At 40.0% G+C, this 23810-nt stretch overlaps 1 protein-coding gene across 3 annotated transcripts in view; it reads right to left on the reverse strand.

The window, feature by feature from the left end:
• The window catches only part of LOC134538266 (titin), a 381555-nt gene that overhangs the window by 170173 nt on the left and 187572 nt on the right, over positions 1 to 23810 (reverse strand). The window lies entirely within an intron of this gene.

A 23810-nucleotide genomic window follows, 5' to 3' on the forward strand; every position in this document is an offset into this window, starting at 1 on the left:
GTCTGGGGGTCCTCCCACGGAAAAATGGTGCTGTTTAAGCATTTTCCACACCTACGCAGGGGCGAAGCCGGGGGGGGGGGGGGGGGTAGGGGTTCAACCCCCCCCCCCCCACCCCAGCACCAAATCTTTAATTAATTTCTTATTCATCACTCAAACAAATCTCACATTAAAATTAATAAAATTTTTACCATTACAATATTTAAATTTAAGTATCGATAACTGCTAAAATAGCACTATTTTACACCTTAAAATTCAAATTTTCCCGGGGGAGGACTCCTAGGACCCCCCCCCCCCCTTTTAATACGGGGGGGGGGGGGGGCGAATGCTTCTTAACACCCCCCATACACAAATCCTGGCTACGCCACTGCTGTCGCAGTGCCCGAGACACGGGAGACCTAAGATGCACATAAAGTTCTTCCATTCCCGTTCACACCCCAACAATAATTCGCCTTCGGCCGACTTCGGGGATTTTGTTTAATTTTTTTTTTGCGCACGAAAAAATGAATTCAAATATTAAAAAGTGGTCGGTTCCGGTTAGCTACATTAAAAAACACTTTATAACACTACGGACGGTCAAGTTAGGTTAGTATAGCTACATTAAAAATTAAGAGAGAAATATAAATATATATAAATAAACCCGAGGTTGGCCGAAGGTGAATTGTTCGGGTGTAATCGGGAATGGCAGAACTTTATGTGCATCCTAGGCTTTCCCCCGAGACACACGCCTCGCCCTGCCGTGCCCTCGCCCTGTCTCCCGTCCGTGTGGATCCGGTATATTTGGTATGTCCTGGTGCATGGGGGTTCAGGGAATCCAGGCGGCCATCTTGGATTACGTCACTTCCGGAGGCCATCTTGGATTTTACCGTGACCTTTGACCCCGCGCGGCCATCTTTTGTTTTCCGCCATTGTGTTTTCTAGAACATTCCACCGAATTAACTCAAGAAAATCGTGAATTTTTTTTTTAAAAAATTATGAAAAAAAATTGATAAAATTTTAATTTAAAAACTTTATGACTTCGTCTGTGTCTTCTTCTCGGGCGTCCCACCCGTGTGGGGTCGGGGTGCATCTTGATTTACCTACTATGCGGCGAGCGAGTCATAGAAACCTAGGTTTCTGGCCTCTCGCACACACACTAAATGCCCCGGTTGGCAGTAAGGTGGATCGTAGCGGCGGGGCCCACATATAGCTCACAGACACACTACTTAGAATTCACGGGGGGAAAAAAATCCACAGCCAAGCGCGGCTCCAGAAGGTAAAAGAGGAGGGGGTACCCTCCTCAGGGGGCGATAGCTGTTCCCGTGCCACAATTTTTTTTTTTTTTAATTTTACGTTAACTCAACAACTTTAATTCAAGATTTAAAATTTTTCCCCCCTTCAAAAGTCATTTCAAACTATTAAATAACGTATTCCAGACCATACATTTGAAAAAAATGTCCTAAGCCTTAATCTGACTTATTTCGAAAGGGGGACTGAATGTCATGTTTTGCAACTGAGTGAAAAAAAAAAAAAGGGGGGGGGGGGGGCTCAGGGTCGATAGTCCTTCCCGAGACCAAACTTTTTTTTTTAATTTTATGCTAACTTAATAACTTTAATTCCTGAGTTAAACTGCCCCCCCCCCCCCCCCCCCCCCCGCTTTTTTTTTCAAAAGTTGTTTGAAACTATTAAATAACGTATTCGAGACCATACATTTGAAAACCGTGTGTGTATGTCCAAGTAAGGCGGCGCCTTAAACGGGGCTTGCACCGCTATTGTGATTTCCTCCCCACCCCCCACCACCACCACTCGTGAACACAGTGTTCAGGCAGACACGTGCTCGTTACGACTGCTAACCACCCGCTCTTCGGTCTCCGGGTTAACGACTCGACCAGCCTCTCCCGTTAACAACACGTCTTCTTCTTCGAGACGTCGGGACGGGCCTCGATCCCAGCGGCCCCCCCCCCCCTGGTCCTAGTTCACCCCACGGAGGTGTCACATCCTCGAGTCCGAAGCTGGAGCCTCAGTGATCCGTCACGCGTCCGTCCGTCCGCCGACAAGCTGAGCGGTCCACGATGATCCGCGCGGGGTCGTCACCACAACGCCGAAATACCAAAACGCCGAACGTACAATAGCGCCGAATGCCAAATTGACCGCAACGCCGACAGCTAGGAAACTGCTGTGTACCACAACGCCGAAATACAGTAACGCCTGAAAAATGATGCTGTGGGGAAGGAGCAAAATGAAAAACAACTGAATGAATTTGTGTGCTAACCTTACCTAACCTAACCTTTGTAGCAGTCCTGCAATGACATTTTTCGGCGTTAATTTATTTCGGCGTTGTGGTGATTCGGCGTTGTGGTACACAGCAGTTTTCTAGCTGTCGGCGTTGTAGTCAATTTGGCATTCGGCGTTATGGTTTTCGGCGTCATTGTACGTTCGGCGTTGTGGTGTTTCGGCGTTGTGGTGCGTTCCCATCCGCGCGTCCGTCACGACAAGGCCGCAGCCAGGATTTTGGGAAGGAGGGAGCATCCGGTTTAACCACTACTTATATACATCTCTATTTTTAATGAGTAAGTTTTCTTTATAATTGACTTTCCCGGGTTAAATAATGTTCGTAGGCTTTCACGGCCATTGTCTGAAGTAGCTAGGCTTCTGGGTTCTAGCCGCGTCCTTGAGCGAATAATTCAGGCTACCAGCTCCCTGATGATGGCGACTGCAATGTCGACCAAAACGTCGGTGAATTATTCGCCAAGGACGCGGCTACAACCCAGAAGCCAAGATACTTTTTTACTTCCCGGGAATTGTTGGCTTTTAGAACTCCACCGTTTGAACATGGAAATTTAAGCAATGATTTGGTTTTGTGAAAAAAAAAAAAAAAAAGAACATTTCAAATTTTGGCTATTATTTTATTGTTTTAATACTTTGTTTTGAAGGCAATTATTTGAAGGATTCGTTCAAAAAACGTTTTTTTATGTATATGTATATATATTAAATTTCAAGTTTGTATGAAGGAAATGCTTAAAAAAAACAGGTGTGCAAACCGGAATTAAATATAGACTACTTGGAAACATAATGCCTGTGGATTTTGTGTGTGAGAGGCATGTCAGACTGTGATAAGGAGGAATATGTGTGCATTATTGTAGCCCACTATGGAAAAAATTCCTTACAAAATAATATATTTGTAACCTTGTGTAACTAGGTGGATAAAATTGTGAAATTCTATCAAAGACTTTTTTTTGACGTGCCAACGTCTAATAAATCGATGAACGCCGGCTGTACGCAAGAAAAAGTGTTCGTTACGCACATTGTCCCGTTTCGCTGTGTCCCGTTACGCTCATTTTATATTGCTCTTTGCTAACCTGAACCTCCTAGCATTGCGACCGAGTCCGAGGCGTAATTCTGTTTTCATGCATTTAAATGTAACATTTTCATTGCTCTTTGCTAACCCGTTCCTCCTAGCATTGTTGCAGAGTCCGTGGCGTAAATATATTATTTTTGACTGCATCTTGGCGTTAGGTAAGCCATTTTCCTTCACATCATCCTTGAAACACTCCCATTCGTTTCCTACTTTTCCTATCATCATTCTATCCTTAACATAATAAAACAGATTGGAAGAAGTTAAATAGCAAACATGTATAAAAGTTATAGTTAAAATAATCTCTTCGTTAAAGTAATAAACATATTTGAATTAATGAATGCAAATAAAATAAAATTTATCAATTAAATTGTATGTTTCATTTCACTTATTTATTTGTATCCATACAAAATAGTGATAATTCAATAAAAATGATTCAATTTTATTCATAAAAATATGCAATCATTTCATCGATGTTTTGTTATGACGTTATCACGTTAAACTATCGTCCGTAAACCGACTTTACAGACAGCCAATTTTTTAATCCTCCCATATGGCTACGTCCGTGGAAATAATACGTTTCTACTTGGTTGCTGCCAATAACTATTAAAGCTCATATTTTTTGAGAATTTTTATCTTGCAAAGGTTTACCAATTCAACGATCGTTCGTGAGCAAGTTAAAAACACAGTAAGGAAGCAGCTTAACAAATAAACAATTAAAAAAAAAATAAAACAACTTTTTTTAAATAAAGATAAAGCTTTTCAGACATTTTTTGAGGTTATAATTTCATCCGTCCGCCCGTCCGTGGAAAGTTAAAGCTTGGCAGGGATTTTTGACTGACGGACGGATGGAATTTTGAACGCCAGCTGATTGGCTGTACATGTCACGGACGGACGAGGCTACAGATGAGCCCAGATTTATTCGTTTTACGCACGTGATCTCCTAACATGTCTTTCAGTTTTTCAACAGGCGGGAAAGAAAAAAAAAATTATCCGAAGCAAGAAAGCCGAATAATTCGGGCGTTTCGGACTCCGGAGGTCTATGAATAGTCGGTTTCCCGAGTAGTCAACTGTGAGTCGCGGTTTTTGAGTCACCGCCGAGACTCACAAAGCGGCCTCCGCTTCGGCGTCACCCTTTCTATTTTCTGTCCTGCCCCCCCCCCCCCCCTTGTTTCTCCCCCTTTCACACCCTCATTTTTTTTTTAATCCCAGTACACCAGATTCCGCGCCTCGAGGGAGCAAGCCAGACAGTGGCTGATGTAAACTTAACACACACACACCTCCCCCTTTCTTTTTCTTTCTTTCCTTCTTTCCCAACCGACCACTGGCTTCGATGTGTCACCAGAAAAGTAGATGTTATTTATTTTGGTTTGAGAGACCGTGGAGATAGGGTAAAAACGACCATGCCGGTGCTTTTATGAGTGATTCCGCTGGATTATCGAACGTCAGTAAAGTTTTAAATTTGGGAAAAAAGGACACTTACACTTTCAATGCTCTTGGAGAGCCTTAGTAAGGCAACTGATATTACTTTCATCTTTCACTAAGTCTGTTGTCAAATATTTAAATAATAGTAAAATAAAAATTGTAACTATAAATAGGTAGTGGATGTCATCCTAATTTTAATATAACATTGTGTAATTGTGTATCTGTGTTGTAACAGTAGACATACACCTGGCAGAAACCCAACCGATCACGAAACACAGACGTCGCTCCAGTCCCTAACTAGGAGCCAATGAAAAGGCACCTAGGGAAACATGTGGCCCAATCACACGCGACCTGGACAGAAGCAATGAACACGTGACTTATTTATCACACATGTGCTTGCTCCTCACAAACTACCGTTACGAGTCGAGACCGAAAGAAGAAGAAAAAAATTTGGTTGTCTCTAAAGTCGGTTTACGGACGATAGTTTAACGTGACAACGTCATAACAAAACATCGATGAAATGATTGCATACTTTTATGAATAAAATTGAATCATTTTTATTTTAATAATAAAAAAAATAAATACTTGAAATTATACTAGTAATAAGATTTTTAAAATGCAAGAATAATTAACATATATTGCCGAAATTGTTTTTGTAATAAGCAATGAAAACCACATTAACTTTTCACTTCACTTTATAAACAGTCGACGAAACAGTTCACGTGTAGATGACTTGTAATTAATTTTAAAAACTGGCGTTTAGCTATAAAGTTTAAATATAATTATGAACAAGTTTTCATATAAATAAACTTTAATCAAATATCTATAATCAATTATATGAATCACCATAATTTTTTAGTCAATTGTAACATAACCTATTATTACTGCACTCGCCGACAGATGCTACTTTTTTTAATAATAAAAGAATAAATACTTGAAATTATACAAGTAATCAGAGTTTGAAAATGCAAGAATAATTCACCTTTATTGCCGAAATTGTTGTTGTAATAAGCAATGAAAACCACATTAACATTTCACTTCACTTTATAAACAGTCGAGTGGAAGAGAGATACATGCGGCGCAAGCGTACAATGAGCGTAACGGGACACAGCGTAACGGAACAATGTCCGTAACGGGACACAGCGTAACGGAACAATGTCCGTAACGGGACACAGCGTAACGGAACAATGTGCACAACGGGGCACTTTTTCGTGCGTGCAGCCGGCGTTCATCGATTTATTATACGTTGTCACGTAAAAAAAGAGGCTTCGGTAATTTTGTTGCGATGTAAGAAGCGGGAAAATATTTAGTTAATTTAATTGGAGGAGTTAACGGGATGGAGAAGGTGTTCGAATGTCGCTCGGCCGCCATTACTGTAAAATGAGCACGCCTTTGTTTGTTTGCAGAGCGATAAAAAAAAGGATGCCGTGGTGGAGGGGATGAAAGGAGGAGAATGGGGGGAGCGCCTGCTCTGGATACGGTGAGCTGTAAAACAGGCCAGCCTAGTTCAATCTGAGCGCCGCGAATTCGGCGCAACAGTGTCTCAAGTGACTGGATGAGAAATTTTTTGCTTCCAGGACATTTTTTGATAGTTTATTCTCGTTACATTATTGTGCTTCTTTATTTTTATGGTTGTGGCTTATTTTTCTTCCCTACACAGTTTCTGCAACTCAATGGTAAAATATCCATGAGTAATTCGATGGTAAAAGCTAGAAAACCAGATGCTGGGCTTCAAATACTGAGTTCATTTTAAGACGAGTTCAAAGCTGGTTAACTTCTGTAATTTTTGACCGTCAAACAAAGGAATTTTCTGGCGCTTTTCCTTATTCAGAAAAAAGTAATGATTTACTTGTCAGTAAAAAAAAAAAAGATAGTTTTAAAAGACATTGTTATTCAAATAAAAATAACTTTTTGCACAATAAAATATTTAGCATGTTAAAACAAAAAAAAAAACAATAATGGCGTTTTTATTACTAATTGGCTTCTGGGTTTCGGCATGCCATGTTCAAGGGCGACTAACGACCGATAGTCTGGTGATGTGATACATGTAGAGACCGGAATAATTCGCAGTTTCATTTCGCGACAGGCCAGAATCCAAATGCGTTTAGCTTTTTGCTGCTTCAGTATTGCACCGCGGTTTACCTGAATGACTCTTGAGCCAATGAATAACCCTCATCGAAAGAGGTATCTAATCACAAGCCTCCTAGATAACAGCTCTCACGAGTCAGTAGCCAATTAGCAGGTGGGATTATCCCGGGGGAAAAAAACGGGATCGTGGAGTTTTGTCATTGAATCCGCGAATTTTTTTTAAAATTTTTATATGTATTTAGGGACTGAAAAATTCGCCTTTTAGGATGGACTACAAAATACTATAATATCTCGAAAAAAAAATAACAATTGCTCATTTGCTAATGACTGGCGAGACATGTTAACTGGGATGCTTATGATTCAATACTGCCTTCTTTTTTTTCCCCAGTGTTTTACATTGGCCCAGAGAGGCCTTGAGATAAATTGAGGACCAATCGTAGAAGCAGTTTAAAGGTCTACATTTTTTAATTATTCCGGTTCCTTATGATACAGTCCAAAGCAGAGGTTCAGTATTTTTGTTTCAAATCTTTTTTTTTGGTTTTATCGGAACCGTTTGATTATAAAGTTAAAATTTTCGCTCCGCAAACGGAATGATGGCAACGAATTCTAGCGGCGGGTGCGGAAACTACGCGTGATTCGCGTCACGAAGTGTAGTAGGTATATATTTGTAACGCTTTGCGTAGTTTTAAAGAATTCTACGTTTGAATTTTCGTGTCCGAGATCCGCATTACAAGTAGTGTATTTGCAACGTGAGGACACTCGAGCGAGGTTAGATGACACACGTCCCTGGAGAATACTGAAAGACTCCCACACCCCTTCCTCAACCCGCCCCCCCCCCCCCCTTCGAGAAAGCCTGGAACGGTACGTACTTTGTGCCTGGATCGGGTCGTTACCACAACGCCGAAATACCACAACGCCGAACGTAGAATAACGCCGAATAACATAACGCCGAATGCCAAATTGACCGCTACGCCGACAGCTAGAAAACTGCTGTGTACCACAACGTCGAAATACATTAACGCCGAAAAATATACCACAACCTAACCAAACCTAGGCTAGCCTAAGCTAGCCTAACCTAGCCTAACCTTACCTAACCTTACCTAACCTAACCTTTGTGGCAGTCCTGCAATGACTTTTTTCGGCGTTAATGTATTTCGGCTGGTAATTCGGCGTTGTGGTACACAGCAGTTTTCTAGCTGTCGGCATTGTAGTCAATTTGGCATTCGGCGTTATGGTTTTCGGCGTTATTGTACGTTCGACGTTGTGGTGTTTCGGCGTTGTGGTGCGTCTCCGCCTGTGTCTCGCATGCATCGCACGGGTCTCCCTTGGACACTCACCAGGCGCTCGGCGGCGCAGTTTCTGCACGCGCAAGAAACTGCTGTGTGTAGCTAGCTAGTAGAGCTGTGGCAAACCGTATGTATTCGGTACTGAGTTTCGGGTGCGCCATCTAGTAACGTTACACACGAATGCATTTCGTTACTAGCATTTTTCGTATGTTTTACGCTTGCGCGCGCTTATTCGATGAATTTAAAAACGTACGTTACAAAGAATGATGTTTGTTTATTAAGTAAAGTATAATTTGGAAATTCGTCGTCCAAGTTTTTTTTACTGTTTATTAAAGGTATTGTGTGTGTAGACAAAGTTTGAGATTGGAACAGAAACAACGTAAGAAAGCATTTTTTACAAATTATAAATATGTATGTTTTTGTTTTTTATAATCGCGTATTTTCACGTTTTTTTGTTATCAGAAAAGAGATAATATTAAAAAGTATCTCTAATGATATTTAGTTGTTTCTTGGTTAACAAAAACTATTAATTATCAAATATTGTTAATTTTTTATATTCTATTTATTATTATTTACGCGACGTCATGCTGTACGCGTACGCAATACGACTCGATTCGTTGCTGCAACATAACATAGCATTTTATGCGGTATCAGAAGTAACGAGTAACGTAACGATACGATAGTAACGAGTACTAATTGTTATAGTAACGAATACATACGGGTACGCTTTTTTTCGTTACTTTTACACCTCTGCTAGATATTCCGACGCGCGGAGACTCTCTCTTCCTTCAAGGACCGCACGAAAACAAAACTCTTCCCCCTATAAGCTGTCCTCCAGCGAATGTGCTGCGTCTAGAAATTACGACTCAAACCTTTCAGGAAGGAGCCCGCCTAGTCAGCCCGGTCACGGGCGTATCTGAGTTATTGAGGCGGGACGATAAGCGCGACGCTCGCTGGTGCTTCTAGCGCGGTGTCTCCTCTGGACTGGCGCGCAGTCTTCTCGTCGGGCGTGCATGTGACAACTTTGAAATTCGAGCGGTGACCGTAACATTAGATGTCGGAGAAATGTGCTTTCGAAGAATCTTTACCGAGTATTTCAGGTGTAAATAATAACTGTTGAGAAAACACGCATTTAGCAAGTTTTTTCACTCCTAAAAAAAAATTTTAAAAAAAGCTAGATACGAAAGCATAGCCACCCGTCCTTCATCAGCACATTCTTAAAAAAAGCTTTTCGTAAACGGACATCAGTTTGGACATCTTAAGCGGTTTTCAAAACGTACGTTTTTCTTCTTGAACCGCAGTGGAAGAACTTGCAGTCTCTCACAAGACGATGGATGAAGCCAAGCCTAGGCGGTGGGCGTGGTCGAAGTAGTGTCGTCACCGACACAACGGGAAAGGAGGAGGAGGAGTGTGGGGGGGGGGGGGGTGTTACGGTATCAGAAGACCAGAACGAGGGCGGGGTTGTCAAATGGACCGCCGATCCCGGAGGGGGGCAGCTGGCACGGGCGGAAACGCGGAGCACTGGAGGCTGGGCGCTCGGATTGTTATGGCATGAGGAAGGAGGGTGGGGGGAGGGGGTGACTGAAGGGGAAAGGGGGGGGGGATGGGTGTCCCGCGTCGCTATTTCTGGCGACCGCGGGGCGGGGTCTAGTCTGGGAGCAACGGCACAGACTCCTGACGCCCGCTCAGCAGAGCAGCGGCCCTGGGCCACTTTTGAAAGGGGTCCAAATATTTTGGAGAGGAACCTAAGCGGTAGGCCTGTGGGCTATGGGCCTGATGGGGGATATGGAATGCCCCCCCCCCCCTTTTTTTTTCTACCCCCATCCCAGAGAAACCTAATAGCCAATGATTTTAGAGGATAAACTATTTGTGACAGGCAGTTATTATCAACTTCAGACATTTCATTAAAATATATATTTTATGATTCAACACAGACAAAATTTAAAAATCGAATGTTACAAATTTTTGTTATTGCCTAAGCACGGTTTAAACCAAGACTGTGTCTTTCTGTTCCTATCTCTCCTCATTATTAAAGACCTGAAAAATTCGCGGGTTCATTACGTGCTATGCTATAATTCAAATAATTATACTTTAGTGCTGCTTCTGCCATTGGTCCAATGTTAATTTGGAGGACTGAGGGCCAATTAGAGACCCTCACTCATAGAAGTGTCGAATCACAGGCCACCCAGTCGAGACGACTCACAAGTCAGCAGCCAATGAACAGTTGGCATTTGCTCGAGTGTGTAAAGGATATTGGAGTCTATCCTAAAGGTCATTGAACCCGCGAATTTTTCCGGTCTCTACTCATTAAATACAGATAAATTATTATGAAACTGCCAGTTATCACCTTCAGCGAAAGTGACACGCATAAAATCATGTGGTTGAAAGCAAAAGAGCAGTAAGCAATAATAATGATAAGTGGTCTGAGCTCTGCACAGCAGCAACCACTTCCCAACCACCTCACACTCGCAGACCGACCCCGGACAGTAAAAAAATTCTTGAATCAAGCTTGAATCGGGCTATCCATGACTGGCCAGCAAGTTTCAGCAAGTCTGATTCAAGTTAACTAGTCTCCACGTGTCAAGCTTGCAGAAAGCCTGCTTCTCACCACAAGCTTTCGTTGACAAGAAACAGATAAAAATTCAGTAAGTCTCAGGCCTAATGGTAAAAAGAAAAAAAGTTTAATAAGCTTGATGTGTCAAGACTTGCACGGCAAGCCTAGTATAAGGCAATACCGAGCTTGATGCAAGATCACATGCAGTGGATGTGGGACTGTGTCATTACTTAAGATTGATTAAGTCGCCCGGAAGTCGCGACCTAGATTGCCATGTTAGGCAGCCGCTGGTAATTGGCGACGTGTTTTCGAATCCTTGGCCCGTGCAGAGGGGGCGAGTTCTGTCGTCCGGCGCCCGAGGGTGCAACGGAGAGTAAGAGCAGGCACAAACGCCCGCCATCCAAGGGTGAAACAGACAGTAAGTTAACACACATAACAACTCCACACCAACAAAAGTTGTCGGCACTTTTCGGGCTGGATGCGCTTTGTTCATTAGGGAGTTGTTAAGGGGAAGCCTTCATTTCACAGACGAGAGAACCATACCCGAAGTTCCCCGAAGTTCATGCTCGCTTTTTTGTTTACATGATTTCACAGTATCTTTAATGTAGCTATCCTAACCAAATCAACCGTCCACAATGTTTTAAAGTATTTATAATGTTGCTAACCTAACCTAATTGACCATTAGTTATCATGAGTTACAATGAACAAAAAAAACCGAAGATGCACGATCGGGCGTTTGGCTCTCTCGTCTGTGAAAAGAAGGCTTCCCGTTGTTAAGAGTTGGGAACAAGTGGACCTGGTTCATTAATATTTGGTGACTCTCGTGGAACGTGGAACCGAAGAGAACGGTCCTGACATTACTGAAGGAAAATTCCTTTACATCCTGTAGAGTAAGTCAAGGCGATGAAGTCATCAGAGCATAATGGAAAGTGTAACAATCTGAGGACAACGAAAAGAGCAACTATCAGGTATATTGTAGGGGATCGATGGCATGTCTGTGTTAACAACTTTTGAATGTTTTCGCAATCACATACTTGCACACTCGTAGAGGTACTTGCGAACTCACAAACTTGCTGATTTGCATACATGTTAATTTTTTTTTGTAATTATCCGGTATATACTCATGCTCATCCCTCACTCACTGACTCCTTAATGCCAAAGATATATGTATACCTTGGATACAAGCATATCATGAAGCACAAAATTTTGCCTACTCCATAGAGATGTGTGTAAAATACAAAATGGAAGTGTAACAATAGTGTAACATATGAAATAGAACTACATAAGTGAAATACGCCTTAATCATTAAATTAAAGTGTTTGTTATATTTATCATTATGCGCCTTACGAATAGCTATGCTTTTTTTTTTTTTTTAGTAAAAAAAGGCTTAGGCTATATCTCATAAAGTTCAGCATTAAACGAAAAATTATGAAAATGTTTTCTAAGTTTACATCACTGGGAATATTTTTGATGATATTTTGAATGTTGTACTTATGCCCTTTCGAAATATTTTTATTTGTTATTGTTTAAGCATGTTTAAATATCTTAAGTTTGTAATTTTATTAAAAAACCGTTGGTATTTTTGTCTTTTATATGTATAATTTGTGTTTCTATGATAAAAGGTTTTATTAGCAGATTTTCTTTTTACGCCCTTTCGAATTTTTATATTATATTCTTCTTGTCTGGACACTTAATGTCGTGTGTGCACAAACGAAAATTATTTCTTATATATAAAAAATAATTTTCGTTTGCACATTATTTTTAATAAAAAAAATGTGCGTATATATTAAAGTTTTTGTGTTATTAATCATTCTTCAACGGTCGCCCTAGTCACCTTAAAACCTCCTACTAAAAAAGAAACATTGAAAAAATATGCAACTTCCAAGGAATAGTTGTCTGAAGATAAAACTGCTTTAGTAATATTTATTATGGAGCTATAACTGATTTAAAATAATGACAAAAATAAGTTGTATAAATCTTTTTTGAATCAAATTTTCAATAATGAATTGATTTAAATAATGTATTAATTAAATAAATGTGAACAGAGTTTACTTAAATGCATTTTTAAAAAAAACAGCCTATTATTACTATTATATTATTACTATCATTATTACAAGTAACATGGAAAATTAATTATACTTTGTCCTAAAAACAAAACGCATTCAAAATTTCAAAACACAGAAGCAGACGAAAGCAACTAATTAGTCAGCAGGCTATTTGCCTTTTACCACTTTTCCTCGAGAGGTGGGACATCCAAAAGGCGACCTTAGTTATTCGATGTCATCTTGACCTGATAGTTAAATAAAACCAGCCGCCATACTGTTTTTAGTCAGGTAAGACACCAAATAGTGCCTTCAGAGTTAAAAAAAAATAGTTCAAGAAGAGACAGCGAGTAAATCATACATACAATAACTAATGTTATACCACACATCTGAGAGTTAGTAGGAGTCAATGTATATACGTTTCTGATTTTCGCAACTAAAATGATATTTACTGAGGTATACCATATCTATTTTCTCAGAAAAGTAAGAAAAATGAAAGATTTGGTTGTTTAGAATCATTTTCTTTCAAAATTGATGTTTAAATTTTATGAAGAAAAAAAATAAGTATCATTATCTACCACACACTTTAGAAGTGAAACTTCAGACTTTAAAAGTCCTCTCGAAAGATAAAGTCACACATCCAAAAATTTCCTTAAAAGATAAAACGAAACAATAAAGTACATAAAACCATACCAGATACCACCACGTCTATGAAATGCACAGCTGGGATACACCTTGAGTGTGTGTCGAGGAGTGTTGGTCAAAACACTGATGTACTAGCTTATCTCATGCTTGAATTTTAAAACAATCTTTCAAGTTCATTTTCTTATAATTCAGCCGGAATAAACTGTTCGAGGAGTGGACAGCAGAGGTTAAAAAAACAGCAGTAGCCAAAATAAAAATGGTGTATTGTTTACTACACAAAAATTAATTATTAGTTTATGTGCATAGCATGATACAGGTTATCTAAGACATAATCCTATGTGGCTATACATTTCTGCATTCGTGTTAATTTTATAAATCTGAACATCATTAGGCCATTAGAATTTAAAAAAATACACATCAAAAATTATAATTATTGGCCCAGAAATCTGCCATAATCTGTTGTAAAACCATCTCAGTTTCGGTGTGGAACGATTTTCGGGATATCATGAAATGGGCTGAACGAGATCAAGTGCCGACTTCCCTGCAATGCAAATTTAGGTGTCTGAAAACTTTACCACGAGCTCCGAAAGACTTATTTCGTGAAATAAAGTTTTGAAACACTGTCACGCAATTGTGGTTTTATTCTGATTGAGGTTAAGAGTACAGGAACAATGTCACTTAAGGAGGAAAAAAAAAAGAAGGAAGTGGAAATCCCTCTTAGGCAGCGATTTACAGAAGCGTAGAACCAATTGCTGGGGGGTGAATGCTGAGATGAAGTTATGGTGAGGAGCCTGAAAGCTCTGCGGCCCATTATAAGCAGCGGTACATCACTGGCTAAAAATAGCGGGAAGGGAGGGGGAAAGGGGGAGAACAGTGGCGGCAGATAGCTGCCAGAAACCGGCGCGAGCGACTTCCCACACAGCCGACTGCCGGGGTTCTTTTAACGGGTTGGAAGCGTGCATTGGTGCTTTTTACGTCCATTACGCATGGACCAACATCGACTATATGACCAGAATGATCCTTCTGTGCGATAGTGTTGCCAAAGGCATCAGTCCACACCCACTTCAACAACGTCCTGTTTGGTGGACTTCTTTGGAAGTGACTCTCGGTTCTACCCAGATCTTCTGTTTCAGTAATGAACAAATCCACCAGTTGTAGAAAACACGTATGCCCTATAATCAGAGACCAGAAAACTTCATGGATTCTTTTCGCGATATGCTTAGATTGAAATACTCATACCATAATGCTGCCTCTGCTATTGGCTTGCCGTTGATGTGGAGGACTCTCTCTCTCTATCTCTCTCTATCTCTCTCTCTCTCTTTCTCTCTCTCTCGGACAATGAGAAACCTTAGACTAGGGAAGTGATGACTCAGAGACCACCCGGTGGAGACGTACCATAAGTCTATAGCCAATGAAAATGTAGCATTTTGCCGAGTATGTACATGACTGTGGAGTATATTCTAGAGGTCGATGAAAAAGCGAATTTTTCCCGTCCCTATCTATTATAGTGATTTCTACTCATCCCATTATACATTCCGCACTATCTTTGAGTTATTGCTTCATGACGAAAAAAGGTACTTGGGGTCTCCTGACTCATGGGTCAGTCAAACGTTGTTTCGACCTTACTCAAGTGGAGATTTTATTTATCTTGCATTTGGTACTCTTGCTCTGGCGCGACTAGATCGTTCGTGAATTTCGCGGTCGTAACTACATCATTGCATGTGTTCAGTTGGGAACTATGATTACAGAAATATTTGGACACTCACTGATTTGCAATCATCCTGTTGTCATCGCACGGACTTCGCCGAATGAATGCTTTCATTCCTTCCCTCATGAATCATTTTGCATTTTTTCCCCCCTCGTTGTAATTGGGGTGGATACTGTTTCACTCTCAAAAGAGTTGTGCTTAAGTACAGCCATGCATTGAGACAACATAATGGACTCTATTTTGGAGGACAAGTTCCTAATATCCTGTCCAAATATTTCAATGGTTTACCGAAATCGTGCACTCAATTTAATGGTCCCTCACTATTTGCCGTGGCCAAAATCCTTTACCAAATGCCTTGCAATGTCTTATCGGTCTGTGATCGCTTCTAGCGACTTCGCCATCCACAAGATGTAAAGCTCTAATAATAAATAAAAAGTCCCTTTCGGTACAGCCTACAGGCGTAGGTAGCTTTCGAAATACATTTTTTTTTAAACTTCTATAAACTTCTGGAAAATTTTAAGAACTTGATGTACATAACATGTTTATGTTCTCCAATATTATAAAAGGACCGATCAAATATTTGCCCATTTTCCATGCAGCGAAAATATTACTAATATTTTAAAATCAATGTATCCAGCATTCTATAGTTTACAACGCAGCATTGAATAGCTTAGAACGAATTTCATATTATATACCCACTAAGGTAATTATTAAATATTTTTACCTTCAAACACTATTTTTCATCCCTTGCACCAATGACGTGGTCGTATAAAAATTTTCTTTCCACCAAGGTTTAAGATAATATTAACATGGTTTAAAATAAATTCAAACGAATTTGATACTAATAAAGTTTTGAATTCTTTTAAATTTTCTACCAATGTTTTACGGTAGTAAGTAGTTTCATCAAAAACAGTTTGATAGAATATACATTTTTAAAAAAATACTGATTTTTTTTACTTTCAAACCTTTATATTTTCACACCTTGCAGTAATGGTTAAGTAAACAAAAATTATTTTAAGAATAGTTTTAGTGAATATTTAGTCAGTTAAACAAAAATAAGAATGGATTCCATAGTGTACCGGCTAAGGAAGTTTTATTAGTTTTCTCATTCAAACCCCAGGTTTTTCCAACACCTTGCAATAATGATTTGTAGCTATTATCAAAAATTGTCCAGACAAAATTTTTAGATAAAAATTATAAAATTTACAAACAATTCGAACGGATTTGATAGTGTAGGTAGTACATACTAAGGAAGTTATGATTTTTTTTTTAATTTTACCTCTCATTCTTTCAACCCCTTGCAGCAATGGTTCGTCTAATAAAAAATTTGGTTTCAGACAAAAGTTTTAGATAAAAATTATAAGACAAATACGTAATTTTTACGAATTCAATGTTGTGCCTAGGAAGGGAGTTTTATTATTTTCTTTTTTGTTCTCCAACCCTTGTTTTTCCAACCCCTTGCTGTTATGGTTGGTCGTATTAAAAACTTATTCAGAAACAATATTTTGGTATTACTCCTACGAGTTATACTTTCAAACGGATGTGATATTTTCCATATTATGGGAGTTACAGCATACATGATTTTTTTTTCAAACAATGCAAAAAGATAAATTGGACTTAATTTTTTTTTTTAATTATGCTTCTTATTAATGGTAGCCTGTTAATTACTGGAAAGCTATTCAGGGGAACCAGTTTACAAATAACTCTTTTCAACTATTGGAGGAGGTAACCGGGAACAGCACAGAGCATAAATGCCTGGTGTAAGAATCCGAGCCCAGTATCACCGCGAAAACTGTTTCGTAGTCATAACGGTTGTTTTCTCATGTAAATGTAAAAAAAAAAAAAATTATTGCAAATATCTGTGATGTCGCGTGGATATTTCTGTTCCTTTTTTTTTTTTTTTTTTTTGCGCGCAGCGTTTGTGTGGGATGCATGGCCGCGGCGCGAGGGAAACAGCGTGTGTTCATCTCGTGATGTATGAGGTGGGGGGGGGAGGAACAAGCGAATGCCGTCGGACAGAAGTGAGCGGCCCCGCTGTGTTTCGGGGGTCATCCGTACATGGAAACCTGTTCCGCGCTGGGTCAGCGTGTGAGGTTCCGCTCGTCCCAGTTGGCTTCCTCCCCCCCCCCCCCCTCAACAAGCCCTTTTCAACCCCTCCCCAACCCTGCAGGAGGAGACTCCAGACAAACGTCAGATCGGACCCGAAGCACACTCTCAAAAATTATCTCCAAGAATCCAAGGAAAATACACACGCCTTGTTTCCCGACGCCGCCGCACAAAACGCGTGCGCAAATGGATCAGAAATATTCACGTGAAATCACAGACGTTTGTGATTTTTTTTTTAACATTTACATGAGAACATCTGTTATCACTCAACGAAATAGTGTTCGCGGTAACATTTTCTTTTCCGAATCTTACCCGGACGTTTATGCTTTGTGCTGTCGCCAGCACCTCCAACAGTTAAAAAAAAGTCAATTTGTAAACCGGATCCCTGAAGAGCTTTTCCAAGTATTATAACACCAACCTTTAATCTAAACCAAAAAAAATCTGCTTCTGTGATTGGGCCTCGGTTGATCCAAATTACTCTTGAGCCAACGAGTAACCGTCATCAACAAAAGAAGAATCGAACCACGTGCATCCCAGTTTACAAATGTCTCGAGTTGGTAGCAGAGGCGGTCACTAGACTGGGCCATTTACTTTTGCGAGGCCCCAAAATTTTGGTGATCGGCTTTACCGAAGGGGTGCGGGGAGGGGTTACGCTGGTTACGTATTATCCAGGGATCTTCGTAAAATTAACGTCTAAAAAACTTTCACACACAAAAAAAAAACTTTCTGTACTTTTACCAAAGATTACTATGAAAATCCGTTGCCAAGTAATAGTTTGCAATACTACAAGAAAGATATTGTAACTTTGTATAACACATGGTTATGGTTATTTTTGCTTATATGAAATACGTATTTCGGAATAACACAGGGTATTTCTTACGAAAATCGAAAATATATTCGAATATCCAATCATTGGACTTTATTTGGTTTGATAATGCTTATTAATGAACGCAGTTAATACTGAAAAGCTATTCAGGGAACGTTTTCGAAAAACTTGAACTATTAGAGGTACTGGGACAACACAAAGAACAAAAATGCCCTCGCAATAACCCAGTGTTACTGCGAACACTATATTGGCAGTGTGACACGGTTGTAAATGTACAGATTTACAAAAATATCTGTTGAAGCTTACAATGATCGTATAAACAAAGAACGTAAATCCGTCAGAGGAAACTTCAACCTGCTGAGGAGTTAAACAATGACTAGAGACCTGTAAAATTCGGGGATTCATTTCGCGATAGGATAGAGTCCAAATACTTTTGACATTATTTTGCTTCAGTGATTGGGCCACAGTTTATCTGAAGGACTCTGGGCCAATGAAAAATCTTTAACAGAAGAATGAGCGAATCACGATCATTCCAGTCAACAGGTGTTACGAGTCGGTAACCAATCAGCAGATGTAATTTTGACGAGTGCATAGAGGATCATGGAGTCTATTCTTTAGGGATTTGAAATCGCGAATTTTACAGGTTTCTAACAATGACATACTGAACTGAGTGTTAAACATTATCAGGCATGTACGTCGTTTCGCTCCTTACGATAGGAGCACCAGATCAGCAGTGAATGTTTCTACTTGTCCATGATAATCTCCACAGCACTCCCGGTAGCTTACTGTCAGCCTCAAAACTAAACGCACAAGAACGAGCCGAGTTAAAAAACATAGTGTGTAAGGTTTAAAGAAGAAATACATCCGCAGAAGGAAAATAGTTCCTGAAGATGGAGAGGAGGGGGAGCATGCGCACTACCGGACAGAATAAAGGGGAGTTTGGAGGCTCAAAAGAGGAGTGGAGGGCCAAAGGAGGGGGAGGGAAGTGACACTCGTTACCTAAGAACCAACCCGCCGTGAACGGAAATAAAAACCGTAGCTCATGCATAGAGACCTGCAAAATTCGCGGATTCAATGACCTCCAGGATAGACTCTAATACACTCTACACACTCGGGCAAATGCCACCTGTTCATTGGCTGCTGACTTGTGAGTCGTCTCGACCGAGTGTCTGTGATTCGACACTTCTTTGAGCGAGGGTCTCTAATTGGCCCTCATTACTCCAGATTAACAGTGAACCAATTGCAGAAGCAGCGCTAAGGTATAATTATTTGAATTGTAGCATATCACGAAATGAATCCGCGAATTTTGCAGGTCTCTACGTCATGCAGTGTACTGCACTGTAATTTCACGTGAGTTGTTCTGTTCCGTTACGGCGCGTGGCTGCGCACTGGTGCAAGCCGGCCGGCCGCCCGCCGGGTTTGCGCAGATCGCATCACGTGACCGTGACGTCATCGCTCTCGCAATCGAACAGGATCTCTCGCTCGCTCGCTCGCGGCCCTAATTACAACCTGGCAGTGGCTCCGACTCTCCTGCAGGATGTGCAGCTCATTAGCGCCGGTTTTAACTTCTCCAGATGCAGTCCGCGGGCGGATATCTCGAAGGCCTGGTGAGTAGGGAGAAGGGGAAGACATTGAGTGACCTGTTACGATTCGACAAAACAAACGTACACGTAATTCAGATTACTATGCAATATTATTGAGAAAATTAAAAATTACACAGTTTAATTTCGCACGATAGTGCTGCTATCTGTAGGATATTTTTGTTGTAGAAAATGTACCGATGGTTGCCAAACGCCCGCTAGAATGCATTGAAATCAATTTCTAGCCTCGCGCAGGGCACAATTTATTAAAAACTGTTGATTTTTTCCGTTACCTTACGCGGATATGGGGTTTGAACACGTTCTGGAATACGGTCTGCGAGTTAGGTTACAGTTGTGTCACAACAAGGCGGTGCTTATTCACTACCTTACCCGAATGTTTTGGAATACCGCCCTCAGACTCTTTACGTAATTTCACATGGTGACAGAAAGAAACTTAATCACAGGGACTGGAAATATAGGCGGTTTCAATTACCTCTACAATCCTATATGTAGGAACTGGAAAAAATCGCGGTATCGATGACCTTCAGGATAGACCACAAAGTTTTATGTATACTCGGGAAAATAAAGCCAGTTCATTGGCTGCTTACTTGTGGGTCGTCTCAACAGGTTTGCCTGTGATTCGATGCTTCTTTGGTTGAGGGTTCCTCATGGCCCGGAGTCGTCCAGATAAAACACTCAGCCAATAGGTAAAGCAGCTTAGAGGTACATGTATTTGAATTTTAGCCTACCGCGAAATGAAACCGCGATTTTTTCCGGTCTCTACCTATATGTTCTCGGGAAAAATTGCACTGCTCATTGGCTACTAACTAGTGATACCTATTAACAGGGAGGATATTTTTTTGCTGACGGTTTTTCATTGGCCCAAAGTCCTTCAAGTAAACTGTGGTCCAATCACTGAAGCAGCATGAAGGTGAAAGAGTTTGGATTCCATCCAATCGCGAAATGAATCCGCGAATTTTTTTTCCCGGTCTCTGTTAATCATGTTTGGAGTGTAACTGTACAAACTACGCTCTACATTTTCTCCCAACTCGATACCTCATAGTCATAGCGTCTTGTTAATTAGAAGCGGGTTAGCGCAGACTAACTTCTGACATCCTTTTGCGGAGATGCTGTGAACGGTTTACGAGAGCGATAATTCTTCAGGAACCAGTCCTCCGCGTATGGAAATATTACGACAATCTCTCGAACTGGAAACTATACTGGATCATGTGTTTTGATCTTTCTTTGGTCTGCTTTGGTTCGAAAACACGCGCGATAATAGTTCTGAGTCGTTCGCCAACCATAACTGTTCTTTACAACGCACTACAGAATGTTAATGTCTAAATTTTAATAAAGGCCCTGTCACAACGTAAAATTTACGCCTCAAAATTAACAACAGAGTGTGAGGAGTAATATTGGAAGAAGTGTGGCTTTCAATTTTTTTTTTTTTTTCCGAAAATAAATCTGGCTAAGTATCTTCAAAATGTTTGAAAATTTTCACACTATTTATTACTAAATTGAGTACGTCCAACTTTTAAATATCTTTCTCTTTTCAAATTAAAAATACTTAATCAAAAAACTGAATGAAAATGGTGAACTATTTATAATAGCTTGTCTTGCAATAACTTTTAAAACATCTGTAATTTATTCCCAGTGATGGAAAACTAGAAAATTAATACACACGGCATTCCTTACAAATATCCGGAAGTTTTATTTATAATATTCTTATTTTAAAAACCACATGCAAAATCCGTTTAAGTCGTTTCAACACACACTAGCACACTTTAGCGAAATGCCACTGGTTAAAAATTGCTTGGCAAAATAAACAGTATATGTGTAAAGGTTAATGTTAGGAGTTTGTTTGATAGTTTAAATGAACTCCCTTGGAAGAATTTAAAAAAAAACTGTCATCATAAAGCGAGCATTGGTAAACATAAACAAAGACGCTGACAAGACATCAGCAGGTAATTGGCGTTAATCTTCATTATAATATATATTTTTTTAATTATTATCGATCTCACTTCGACTTCAAATACATGGCAAATATTGCACATACACACTCAATTATTCTCAACCAGACTTGGTTATTATATGTAGGATCCCCCTTCCCCAACCCAAAATAAATTGAAACATTAACTCTTTCAAACCACATTACTAACCCAAACTTAACTTAAATTTTACCTATGGTTTTTCTAACTTATTTTAGACTATTTTCATATTATTTCCTGATAAATGATCCTCGGGTCAGTTTTATAAATGTTTACGATCAAAGTTCCGGTGGAATCGCGACATTATACGTGGCAATTAAATATTTATTTTTTTCTGTTACGAAATCATTAAATCGGGATTGACCAGCACATTATATTACAAGATAACAAAAATATAATAATTTTTCTTTCCCCATTAGTGTCGATAATTTTAACAGAACACAAGACAAATGAAAATAAATAAAAAATAAAAGCACCGGAACGGGGCCCTGATTCCGACCAACAAACGGAAAGAATCTGAAAGTGAACAGCGGGAAAAAGTGGCTCTACCTCCCAAATCTCCTCCCGAAATGAAATTCGGCGTAAGATACGACAGCGATCATATAATTTCTAATCCACAATCTGACTGGGATTCGGATACAGACCAATGAAATCGCAACGCAATCTCTTTCCTCGATTCGCTTAAATCTCACAGGCGCGGTAAAAGGCACGTCGACAATAATCGAAGAAGCAAACCAATCGACGGACCAGAAAGCAGACGAAACCCGATGCGTTCCACTTGAATAGCTTCGAGAGGCTTACAAAAAAAAGGCAGTTGCCTAGCGACGAGGCGTATTTCGTTGACGCCTGGCTGACATTTATGAGGTTTTGACGTGTGAACAAGGCTCAGAAATGGAGCTCTTATTTGACTAACCCAAAACAAAAAAACCAGCATCACATAATGAAAATACTAGGGTGGTAATGATAGACAGGGGTTCTAAATTGAATAATATGTTTTTGTTCATTCAATAAATAAAACCGTAAAAATGTTAGAAAACATTTTATAGATGTTTTTTGAAAACATTCCTTAAAATCAACACCTGTTCTACAGTACCCACATATAACCGTTATAACACATTATTTATAGTTTTAACTTATTTCTCTAGGGTTGAAATTTCATCAGTCTTTAAAAGTTTAAAAAACCATTCTAGACACCAGGAAAAATTAGCGGATTCGTTTCGTTATAGGCTATAATTGAAAAACTGCTTCTACGATTGGTACTCAACTTATCTCATGTACTCTGAGCCAGTAAAAAACACTGAAAAAGAGCAGTATCGAATCGCAAGTATCTCAGTGAAAAGGTGTCGCAAGTGATTAGCAAATGAGGTGGTATTCGCCCGAGTTATAGTATTTTGTAGTCCATTCTAAAGCTCATTTTAATCCCCGAATTTTTCAAGTATGTAACCATTAACTAAAAACGTATTGAAATCATCAAGTATATTATAAAAAAATTAACCGTTAATGTATAATAAATTAAATTCTATTCCCTAAAGTCAAATAGCCAAGCAAAATAATTTAGAATGCTTCCCTCTTATGGCATCTCACTAATCAACTGCCAATGAACAACAGACATTGGTAAGGGCCGGAAAATTTCGCAGTTTTGATGGCCTTCAGGATAGACTGCACTTTCCCCTGTACACTCGGGCAAATAACGCAAGTTCATTGGCTGCCGACTTGTAAGTCGTCTCGGCTGGTTTGTCTGTGATTCGATCCTTCTTTGGTTGAGGTTTTATAACTGGTTGAGATTCGTCCAGATGAACAGTAAGCGAATAGCAAAATCATCTGAGACGTACATGTATTTGAATTCTAGCCTATCGCCGAATGAATCTGCAAATTTTTCCGGTCTCTAGACATTGGCTCAAGAATGAACGGAAAAGTGGAAACTACGAGATGGGATTGAAAATTTTTTCAACAGTGAACAAAAGAATTTTTGCTCCCGGATCGCAACGATATTCTGCGAATAGGGCCGTTCCGCAAACGGCTCTCCCGAAAGCCAGCCCTCGTTATCTCGGTCAGCGGGGAATACATTTAAGTTTCTCCTCGACCCTGTTGACCCCCTCTCCTTCCCCTTCCCTTCCCCTCCTTTCCACAAAGCCATTCATGCGCGCTCTCACGCCAATCTACAGTCGCTGGCTGATCAGCCGCGCGGACAGTGTTTCCAACTGTAAAAAGCCACAACATTGGCGGACGCA

This window comes from Bacillus rossius, chromosome 13 (genome assembly GCF_032445375.1).
Source record: "Bacillus rossius redtenbacheri isolate Brsri chromosome 13, Brsri_v3, whole genome shotgun sequence".
Taxonomy (NCBI): Eukaryota; Metazoa; Arthropoda; class Insecta; order Phasmatodea; family Bacillidae; genus Bacillus; species Bacillus rossius.